Source organism: Loxodonta africana, chromosome 3 (assembly GCF_030014295.1).
Source record: "Loxodonta africana isolate mLoxAfr1 chromosome 3, mLoxAfr1.hap2, whole genome shotgun sequence".
Lineage (NCBI taxonomy): Eukaryota > Metazoa > Chordata > Mammalia > Proboscidea > Elephantidae > Loxodonta > Loxodonta africana.
In genome coordinates, this window is record NC_087344.1 from 133,795,333 (window position 1) to 133,807,437 (window position 12,105).

The 12,105-nt window shown below is 36.5% G+C and overlaps 1 protein-coding gene across 6 annotated transcripts in view; it reads left to right on the top strand.

Annotated features, from left to right (window-relative positions):
• Positions 1-12,105, top strand: part of PKN2 (protein kinase N2) — a 206,798-nt gene that overhangs the window by 140,745 nt on the left and 53,948 nt on the right. The window lies entirely within an intron of this gene.

Sequence of the window (12,105 nt, forward strand, 5' to 3'; positions counted from 1 at the left end):
TATATTCATAAGGGATATTAGTCTGCAGTTTTGTTTTTTTTCTTTTCTTGTGTTTGTCTGGTTTTGATAATAGGGTAATGCTGTCCTCATAGAGTTCAAGAAGAGTTCAAGAAGAATTGATGTAATTTCTTCTTTAAATGTTTGGTTGAATTCAGCAATGAAGCCATCTGGTCAAGGAGTTTTCATTGTTAAGACGTTTTGGATTATTAATTCAGTCTTTTCCCTTGTTATGAGTATGTTGAGATTTTCTGTTCTTCCTGAGTCAATTTAGGTAGTTTATGTGTTTCTAGGAATTTGTCCATTCTCTCTAGATTAATTTGCTGCTGTGCAGTTGTCTATTGCCTTATCTTGTAATTCCTTTATTTCTGTAGGGTTGGTAGTAATAGCCCTACTTTCATTTCTGATATTAATTCTTTTTGTCTCTTCTAATTTTTTTTTTTTTTTGGTCAGACTAGCTAATGGTTGTCAGTTTTATTTATCTTTTCAATGAACCAAGTTTTGGTTATGTTGATTCTCTTTATTCCTTTTCTGTTCTCTGTTTTGTTTATCTCTGCTCTGATCTTTTTTTATTTCCTTCCTTCTGGTATCTTTGGGCTTAATTTGCTCTTCTTATTCTAATTCCTCAATTATAAACTTAGGTTACTAATTTGAGATCTTTCTTTTTTTGTAATGTAGACACTTTATGCTATAAATTTTGCTGCATCGTATAAGTTTTAGTATGTTGTGCTTTCTTTTTCATTTGTTTTTATGTATTTTGTAATTATCCTTTTTATTTCTTATTTGACCCATTGGTTGTTTTACGGTGTGTTGTTTAATTTCCACATATATGTGTAATTTCCAGTTTCCTTCTGTTACTGATTTCCAGTTTCATTTCATTGTCATTGGGAAAATATTTGAATAATGTCAGTCTTTTACAGTTTATTGAAACTTGTATCCTGGAAAATGATCCATGCACACTAGGGAAGCATGTGCATTTTATTGTTGTTGACAGGAGTGTTCTATATATGTCTGTGTCTTAGTTATCTAGCACTGCTATAGCAGAAGGACAAGTGGATGGCTTCAACAAACAGAAATTTATTCTTTCACAGTCTAAGGTGGCTGGAAGTCCAAATTCAGGGCTCCAGCTCCAGGGGAAGGCTTTCTCTCTCTGTTGGCTCTGGGAGAATGTCCTTGTTATCAATCTTACCCTGCTATGGGAGCTTCTTAGCACAGGGACCCAGGGTCCAAAGGACACGCCCCTCTCTTGGCTCTTCTTTATTGGTGGTCTGAAGTCCCTTTCCTCTTTACTCAATTGTCTTTTTTATATCTCAAAAGAGATTGACTCATGATTCAACCTAATCCTGTAGATTGACTCCTGCCTCCTTAACATAACTGCCTCTAATCCTGCCTCATTAATATCATAGAAGTTAGGATTTACAACACATAGAATAATCACATCAGATCACAATATGATGGACAACCAGACAATACTGGGGATCACGACCCAGTCAAGCTGATACACATTTTGGGGGGATACAGTTCAATCCATAACAGTCTGCTAGGTCTATTTGGTTTATAAAAATATTAGTGTTTGTCAAATCCTCAATTTCAATATTAATCTTTTTTTCTGTATGTCTGTTATTTGAAAGTGGTATGTTGAAGTCGCCAATTATTATTATAAGCTGTCTATTTCTCTTTTCAATTCTGTCAGTGTTTATTTCATGTGTTTTGGGCCTCTGATGTTAGAAAGCATATATAATTGTTGTATCTTGTTGATGAATTGACCCTTTTATCGTTATATAATGTCTTTGCCTCTTGTAGCAGATTTTGACTTAAAGTCTATTTTGTTTTATATTAGTATAGCCACCCTACTCTCTTTTATTTACTGTTTGTGTGGAGTATTTTTTTCCATATATACGTTCTTTTCACTTTTAGCCTGTGTCTTTGGGTCAAAGGTGTGTGTATTATATTCACATAGATGAATCATCCTTTTTTTTTTTTTAGTCCATTCTGCCAATATCTGCCTTTAGATTGGAGAGTTTAATATATTTACAGTTAAAGTAATTATTGAAATATTAAGGTAACTACAAAGGAGACTAACAATCCTAAACATCAAAATAAGATACAAGAAAAACATGAAGACTCCGCAGAAACAAAATCAACAACAGTGAATAAGAGGAAAAGACATTATATAACGAAAAACTACTCAGCACAAAAAATTAAGTGGAAAAAAGAAGCTGTCAACAACGCACACAAAAAAAACATCAAAATGACAGCACTAAACTCATACCTATCCATAATTACACTGAATGTAAATGGACTAAATGTACCAATAAAGAGACAGAAAGTGGCAGAATGGATTAAAAAACACGATCCGTCTACATGCTGCCTACAAGATGCACACCTTAGACTTAAAAACACACACAAACTAAAACTCCAAGGATGGAAAAAACATATCAAGCAAACAACAATCAAAAAAGAGCAAGAGTGGCAATATTAATTTCTAACAAAATAGACTTTAAAGTTAAATCCACCACAAAGGATGAAGGACACTATATAATGATTAAAGGGATGATATACTAGGAGGATATAACCATATTAAATATTTATGCACCCAATGACAGGGCATCAAGATACATAAAACAAACTCTAACAGCAATGAAACATGAGTTACACAGCTGCACGATACTAGTAGGAGACTTCAACACGCCACTTTTGGTGAAGGACAGAATATCCAGAAAGAAGTTCAGTAAAGACAGGGAAGATCTAAATGCCACAGTCATCCAACTTGACCTCATAGACATATACAGAATACTCCACTCAAGAGCAGCCGAGTATACTTTCTTTTCTAGTGCACATGGAACCTTCTCTAGAATAGACCACGTATTATGTCATAAAACAAACCTTAACAGAATCCAGAACATCGAAATATTACAAAGCACCTTTTCTGACCATAAAGCCATAAAAGTAGAAATCAATAACAAAAAAAAAGCAGAGAAAAGATACCAAGCACTTGGAAACTGAACAATACCCTGCTCACAAAAGACTGAGTTATAGAAGAAATTAAGGATGGAATAAGGAAATTCATAGAATCCAGTGAGAATGAAAATACTTCTGTCAGAACCTTTGGGACACAACTAAAGCAATGCTCAGAGCTCAATTTATATCAAGAAATGCACACATACAAAAAATAGAAAGGGCCAAAATCAAAGAATTATCCCTATAACTTGAACAAATAGAAAGCAACAAAAGACACCAGAAGAAAGCAAATAATAAAAATTAGAGCAGAATTAAATAGAGAACGGAAAAACAATTGAAAGATTTAACAAGACCAAAAGCTGGTTCTTTCAAAAAAAATGACAAAATTGATAAACCTTTGGCCAGACTGACAAAAGAAAAACAGGAAAGGAAGCAAATTACCCAAATAAGAAATGAGACGTGTGATATCACAGCAAACCCAACTGAAATTTGAAGAATCATATCAGATTACTATGAAAAATTGTACTCTAACAGATTTAAAAACCTAGAAGAAATAGATGAATTTCTAGAAACACACTACCTACCTAAACTAACACAGAGGTAGAATAACTAAATAAACCCATACCAAAAGAAGAGATTGAAAAGGTAATTAAAAAACTTCCAACATAAAAAATCCCTGGCCCTGACAGCTTCGCTGGAGAGTTCTACCAAACTTTCAGAGAAGCATTAACACCACTATTACTAAAAGTATTTCAGAGCATAGAAAAGGACGGAATACTCCCAAACTCATTCTATGAAGCTAGCATATCCCTGATACCAAAACCAGATAAAGACACCACACAAAAAAAGAAAATGACAGACCTGTATCCCTCATGAACTTAGATGCAAAATCCTCAACAAAATTCTCGCCAACAGAATTCAACAACGTATCAAAAAAACAATTCACCATGACCAAGTGGGATTCATATCAGGTATGCAGGGATGGTTCAACATTAAGAAAACAATCAATGTAATCCATCATATAAATAAAATCAAGAACCACATGATTTTATCAATTGATGCAGAGAAGGCATTTGACAAAGTTCAACACCGATTCATGATAAAAACTCTCAGCAAAATAGGAGTAGAAGGAAAATTCCTCAACATAAAATAACGACATTTATACAAAGCCAACAGCCAACATCATCCTTAATGGAGAGAGTCTGAAAGAATTCCCCTTGAGAACAGGAACCAGACAAGGATTCCCTTTATCACCATTCTTATTCAGCATTGTGCTGGAAGTCCTAGCCAGAGCATTTAGGCTAGATGAGGAAATAAAGGGCATCCAGATTGGTAAGGAAGAAGTGAAAGTATCTCTATTTTCAGATGACATAATCTTCTACACAGAAAACCCTAAGGAATCTGCAAGAAAACTAGTGGAACTAATAGAAGAGTTCAGCAGAGTATCAGGATACACGAAAAACATAAAAATCAGTTGGATTCCTCTACATCAACAAAGAGAATGTCTAAGAGGAAATCACTAAATCAGTATCGTTTACAGTAGCCCACAAGAAGATAAAATCTTAGGAATAAATCTAACCAGAGACAAAAGAGCTATACAAAGAAAACTACAAGACACTACTGCAAGAAACCAGGAGTCTTATATAAGTAGGAAAACATACCTTGCTCTTGGATAGGAAGACTCAGTGTTGTAAAAATACCTATTCTGCCGAAAGCGATCTATAGATACAATACAATCCTGATCCAAACTCCAACAACGTTTTTTTAATGAGATGGGGAAACAAATCACCAACTTCATTTGGAAAGGGAAAGAAGCCTTGGATAAGTAAAGAATTACTGAAAAAGAAGAACAGAGTGGGAGGCCTCACACTACCTGATTTTAGAAAATATTTTACCACCACGGTAGTCAGAAAAGCCTGTTAGTGGTACAACAATGGCTACATAGACCGGTGGAACAGAATTGAGAATCCAGACATAAATCCATCCACATATAAGCAGCTGATATTTGACAAAGACCCAAAGTCTGTTAAATGGGGAAAGACAGTCTCTTTAACAAATGGTGCTGGCATAACTAGATATGCATCTGCAAAAAAATGAAAGAAGACCCGTACCTAACACCATGCACAAAAAAGAACTCAACATGGATCAAAGACCTATATATAAAATCTAAAACGATAAAGATCATGGAAGAAGAAATAGGGACAATGCTAGAAGCCCTAGTATATGGCATAAACAGCATACAAAGCATTGCTAACAATGTACAAACACCAGAAGAGAAACTAGATAACTGGGAGCTCCTAAAAATCAAACACCTATGCTCATCCACAGACTTCGCCAAAAGAGTAAAAAGATTATCTACAAACTGGGAAAAAGTTTTTAGCTGTCATGTTTCCTATCAGCGTCTGATCTCTAAAATCTACATGATACTGCAAAAACTCAACAACAAAAAGACAAGCCAATTAAAAAATGGGTAATGGATATGAACAGGCACTTCACCAAAGAAGACATTCAGGCAGTTAACAGATACATGAGGAAATGCCCGGGATCATTAGCCATTAGAGAAATGCAAATCAAAACTACAATGAGATTCCATCTCACTTCAGCAAGGCTGGCATTAATCCAAAAAACACAAAATAATAAACATTGGAGAGGTTGTGGAGAGACTAGAACGCTTATGCACTGCTGGTGGGAATGTGAAATGGTACAACCACTTCAGAAATCGATTTGGCGCTTCCTTAAAAAGCTAGAAATAAAATTAACGTACGATTCAGCAATCCCAGTCCTTGGAATATATCCTAGAGAAATAAGAGCCTTTACAGGAACAGATATATGCATACCCATGTTCATCGCAGCACTGTTTACAATAGCAAAAAGATGGAAGCAACCAAGGTGCCCATCAATGGATGAATGGATAAATAAATTATGGTATATTCCCACAATGGAATACTGCGCATCGATAAAGAACAGTGATGAACCCGTGAAACATCTCATAACATAGAGGAATCTGGAAGTCATTATGCTGAGTGAAATTAGTCAGTTGCAAAAGGACAAATACTGTATGAGACCACTATTATAAGAACTCAAGTAGTTTAAACACAGACAAAATATTCTTTGATGGTTACAAGGGTGGGGAGGGAGGGAGAGGGGTATTCACTAATTAGATAGTAGACAAGAACTATTTTAGGTGAGGGGAAAGACAACACTCAGTACAGGAGAGGTCAGCACAACTGAACTAAACCAAAAGCAAAGAGGTTTCCTGAATACAGTGGAACACTTCAAAGGTCAGATTAGCAGGGGGCAGGGTCTGGGACTATGGTTTCAGGGGACATCTAGGTCAGTTGGCATAATAAAATCTATTAAGAAAACATTCTGCATCCCACTTTGGTGAGTGGCGTATGACATCTTAAACGCTAATGAGCAAACACTAGCAAGCAGCCATCTAAGATATATCAATTGGTCTCAACCCACCTGGAGCAAAGGAGAATGAAGAACACCAAAGACACAAGGTAATTATGACCCCAAGAGACAGAAAGGGCCACATAAATCAGAGACTGCATCAGCCTCAGACCAGAAGAACTGTGGTACCTGCAACCAATGACTGCCCTGACAGGGAACACAACAGAGAATCCCTGATGGAGCAGGTGAGCAGTGGGATGCGGGCGCCAAATTCTCATTAAAAGGCCATACTTAATGGTGTCACTGAGACTAGAAGGACTCTGGAGGTCATGGTTCCCCAGTACTTTCGTTAGCCTAAGACAGGAACCATTCCTAAAGCGAACTCTTCAGATAGGGATTGGGCTGGAGATTAAGACAGAAAATGATACTGGTGAGCAGTGAGCTTCTTGGCTCAAGTAGACACATGAGACTCTGCGGGCAGCTCCTGTCTGGAGGGGAGATGAGAAGGCAGAGGGGACAGAAGCTGGCTGAGTGGACACGGGGAATACGGGGTGGAGGGAAGGAGTGTGCTGTCTCGTTAGGGGGAGAGCAACTTTGAGTATATAAAAGCCCAGTTCTGTGGAGTTGATTCCAACTTATAGTGACCCTATAGGACAGAATAGAACTGCCCCATAGAGTTTCCAGGGAGCGCCTGGCAGATTCGAACTGCCGTCCCTTTGGTTAGCAGCCGTAGCACTTAGCCACTGCGCCACCAGGGTTTCCAGGAGTGTATAGCAAGGTGTATGTAAATTTTTGTATGAAGGACTGACGTAATTTGTAAACTTTCACTTAAAACACACAAAAAAATAAAACAAAAAGTAATTATTGATGAGGAATGACTTAGACTATTTTGCTCTCTGTTTTCTGTGTGTCTTATATATTCTTTGCTCTTCATCTCCTCCAATACTGCTGTTATTTGTGCTTATTTGATTTTTTTTTTTAGTGGATCATTTTCATCCCCTTTCCTTTTGTATATATATTTTTATATAACTTATTTTGTTGTTATGAGGATTTTATTTATATCTTAAATTTATAACTACCTGGTTTAAATTGATACTAGCTTAACTTCAATAACATGCACTCTATTCTTATGCCACTTTTCTCCCCTACCCTCATGTTGTTTTTCTCTCCAATTATATCCTTGTACATCATGTGTCTAGTATCAAAATTTATACTTGTTTGTTTTTCATTATAAGTCGTGTAGGATATAACAGCTAGAGGTGCCAACCAAAAATAACACAAAATTGATCTTTATATTTGCCAATAAAATTATATTTGGTGAAGATCTTTTGTCTATATATGACTTCAAGTTCCTGTCTAGTCCTTCCCTTTCATTCTGAAGGACGGACTCCCTTTACCATTTCTTGTAAGGCAAATCTAGTCATAATGGATTTCTTCAGCTTTTTGTTTGTAGGAGAATGTCTTAATGTTGCTCTCATTTTTGAAAGACAGTTTTGCTGGATATAGAATTCTTGGTTGACAGTTCTTTTCTTTCAGGCACTTTAAATGTGTCATCCAATTATCTTCTGGTCTCCAGTGTGCCTGTGGAGAAATTGGTACTTTATCTTATGGAGAATCCCTTGTGTGTGACGATTTTTTTCTCTCTTGCAGCTTTTAGGATACTCCTTATATCTTTCATTTTTGAAAGTTTGATTATATGTCTTGGTGTGATTCTCTTTGGGTTTATCCTACTTGGAGTTTGCTGAGCTTCTTGTATGTGTAGATTCTTGTTTTTCATCAAATTTGGAAAGTTTTCTGCCAGTGTTTCTTCAAATATATTTTCTGTCTCTCTCTGTTCTCCTTCTTGGACTCCTGTAGTACCTGATTCAGTTGATGGTGTCCCATGATTCTGTTAGACCCTGTCTGCTTTTCTTCAATTTTTTTCCTTTATTCAAACTTGATAATCTCAATTACCCTATGTTCAAGTTCTCTGATTCATCTGCCAGTTCAAATCTTCTGCTGAGTCCCTCCAGAGAATTTTTTATTTTCATTATTGTACTTTCAGCTCCAGTAATTCTGTTTTCTTCCTTTATATACTGTCTGTCTCTTTACTGAGGAAGCCCTGGTGGCACAGTGGTTAAGTGCTATGTCTGTTAACCAAAAGGCTGGCAGTTCAAATCCACCAGGCGCTCCTTAAAAACTCTATGGGACAGTTCTGCTCTGTTCTATAGGGTTGCTATGAGCTTTTCAGCTCCAGAAATTCTATTTTCTTCCTTTTTATAGTGTCTTTCTCTTTACTGGGAAACCCTGGTGGCATAGTGGTTACGAGCTATGGCTGCTAACCAAAAGATTAGCAGTTCGAATCCATCAGGCACTCCTTGGAAGCTCTATGGGGGCAGTTCAACTCTGTCCTGTAGGGTTGCTGTGAGTCGGAATTGACTCGACAGCAACGGGTTTGGTTACGGGGTCCCTTTATTGATATCCTCTTTTTGTTTATGTATCTTTTTCCCGATTTCCTTTAGTTCCTTGTGGTGTTTTTCTTGAGTTCTTTGAACATATTTAATACTGTTGTTCTAAAGTCCTGTAGTCTGTCCATTATCCAGGCTTCCATAGTGACAGTTTTTGTTCTTTATTTCGTTATTTTGAATGAGTCATCCTTTCCTTTTTCTTTGCATACCTTGTGGTTTTTTGTTGAAACTCAGACTTTTGAATGTTATCATGCATTAGGTCTAAGTTTCAGATTTTTCCTCTTCCTTAGGGAATTTTATTAATGCTATTGTAGTTCGTCTGTTCAACACCCTTTCCTTACAATTTTTGTAACAATGTTCTCCTGGCCTTTTTTGGACAACAAGGACTCTGTTTCCTAGCCTGTGTCCAGCTAGTGTTTTGAAAGAGATTTTCTTGTACTCCACTAAAAAGGGGTAACAGAAAACAAAAAACTCCATCTCTCAAGTCTTTATAGCTTGGGTCTGTAGGGATCTGTCTGAGATGACAGTGTAGAGTTTTCTTACATACTCAGTGTATATGCATTTTGCTCAGTGCATGTGTGTGGCTTTCTCAGTTCCCCTGTATTCACAATGGTTTTGAAAGGGCTAAATTGTTCAAGAAACTCTTAACACTGGCGCTTGTCCTTTGGTCCATAAAAGCCTGTTCTATGCTTCAGTCACACAGTATAGTTCTAGGTGATTAAGGGTTATCACAGCCTTTAGGCATTGCTCATAACTTCAACCCCCCCCCCACCCGCCAATGAGAGCACAGAGGTAGGATAAATGGGGAGGATCGTCCCTCTTCAGTTCTTTATGCAATCCCCGGACATCAGAAGAGATGCGCACAACAGTCTACTAGCAAAAGCAATGTCTGCTCTGCTCCAGAGCTAGAGAGAAGCTCTCTTCTCTGAGAGGATGATCTCCAATCTGCTGCCACAGAGCCAAGGAGAAGGAAGGACACAGACAGTAGAAAGTTTTTCTACTGTTTAAAAGTTGCTGTTTTCTTATTGTAGCGTTCATCTTGTTGCTGCAACTTTCCAGTTGCATTCTAAACATCTAAAGATCTTGAAGTTGAGTTTTCTGGTTGTTTTGGTGATGGTGTGGGGAGAAGGAAATGTAGAACTGTTCATGCTTCCATCCTCCAAAAAGTCTCCACTCACTTTTAATGTAGGTGATAGGTTTGCTATAACATTGACTTTGAAGCTGCTACTTCATAGCTGTTTGATAGTGAGCAAGTTACATAATTTTACTCATGGGCATTGGTTTAACCATTTCTGAAATGGGGATAAGAATGTAATACTCATGGGTCTGTTAGGAAGGAAAACTGAGATAGTGTATATTAAAATGTTTTGTCATACTTGATATGTTTTAGCCACTCAGTGATACTGATTTCTTCTTTAGCCCTGAGCTTTGTTGATATATGGCTATGAGTATAGTTAAAGAGCATTTAGATGGTGGAAGACTAATAGTTAAAGGTCATTTTCATTTCAGAGCCTATTTCAAGTAATTATAGGATTTTTGACAAGTGATATGATAAAATGAAACTTAAGAGAGAGAATTATTACCCTATTTAGTATTATATAAGTGTTAGGGGAAAATGGTTGGCTAGAAGATTTCTCTTATAGCCAAGTTATTGTTTTATAGAGTTGTACATTTTAAAAGTAATTCACTGTCTTACTGTAATTTTGTAGTTGATGAAACTTGGGAACCAAAATAACTGGGACTAGATCTTCAGTGTCCTAACTTCTGAATAGATTCTCTTTCCTCAGTGTTAATATGAATGAGAGAAAAATGGAGGTGGCACAGAGGAACAGCAGAAGACGATATAAGCCTAGAAAAAAAAAGGAGAGAAAATAATTGAGAATTACTCAAACCACAAGCTTAAAAACTAGAAAGACTGTAATAACTGTTGATTGGGTGTTCTTTACCTGAAATGTTTTTCTTCCCCACGATGTCAGATATTCTTACTACTTTGGGGTAATTTTCCTTTTTGAAACTTTGAAGACACTCCGTGGTTAAGTAAAGATACTTATCCTCAGGCCTTGTAGGTTCCTGGCATGCATGTTTTGTGTCTCTAATTTGATTATAAACTTCTGGGCAGAGACTATGCTTCCTATAATGATATCTCCTCCCGTTTACATGGTACATTTTAGTTTTTTATGTGCCTTTTTAGTCTTTTTTTTAATCTTTTATAATGTATGATGTCAGATATTATTTACAAAGAAGTTTGGTTTTAAATTGACATGTTCGTGTCCAGTGTTTTGACTCAAATGTCAAGTTCATTTTCTATGCCATTCTGAATATAAATTCTCTGTGCTATTTCCATCCTTTCCAAGAGGCAAAGATTCATTGTTTTGTTTTGTTTTTCTTAAGAGTTGTAAAGTACTCTAGAAATGATCCAGTTGAAATTATGTTCCTGGGAACTTTAGGGTAGAATTGTCTCAGGAGGCAATACAGAAAAGAAGTGTGAAGAGGGGAAGTCAAGCAGCTCCAGAGTTATCCCTGTCTTTTTGTTTTTGTTTTTGGGGTTGTGTATAAGATGTCATTTAAATTTTGCTACTTAAAAAAAAAAAAAATTGCTGATGTGATATCTAGCATTTTTATAGATAAGGAAATTACAGCCTGGAGATTAAATAACTAGTCCAGGGTACAAGCCAGGATTCTTAATGAAGTCTACTGACTATCAGTTCTGTGTTCTTTTTATTCTTACTAGGTTATCTTAAAGAATTTAGTCTTTATTAATGTTTATTAAAACATAAGAGCTATGAAATTTCTCATTTTTCCTGAATTCCCTCAGCCCTCCTGTTATAAAAAGCTTAATTTTCCCATGAGAGATTGAAATAAAAGACAGGATAGTACGGTAAGCCTCTATATCTAACTCTCTTCCTTTCTAATTTCTTTTGAATAACCTTGCTAATATAATAGAGAAAAACTACTTAATGATATTAGAAACAGAAGGATCCTGTCCTTAGAACAAAAACTTAGAACAATTTATCAGGAATCAATACTGTTAAGAGGAGAGTGATAATGTTGATTAATCACTAGGAAAGGAGGGAAGAGAGTACATCAAGGGAATAAGAGCTAGTAAAAAGGTAGTGGGGTTAATGTATTGGGAGTAACAGCGGAGCTGAAGAATCAATGGTGTTGAAGTACTAGAGAGTTTAATCTAGAATGTTAGGGGATCATCATCCCAGAGAGAGGGATGCAGGCAGTCGATATTCTGGGAAGATTGCTGTTATTGGTGTGACGGTGTGACCAACGGAATGAGAGGCTTAAGTAGGGTAGA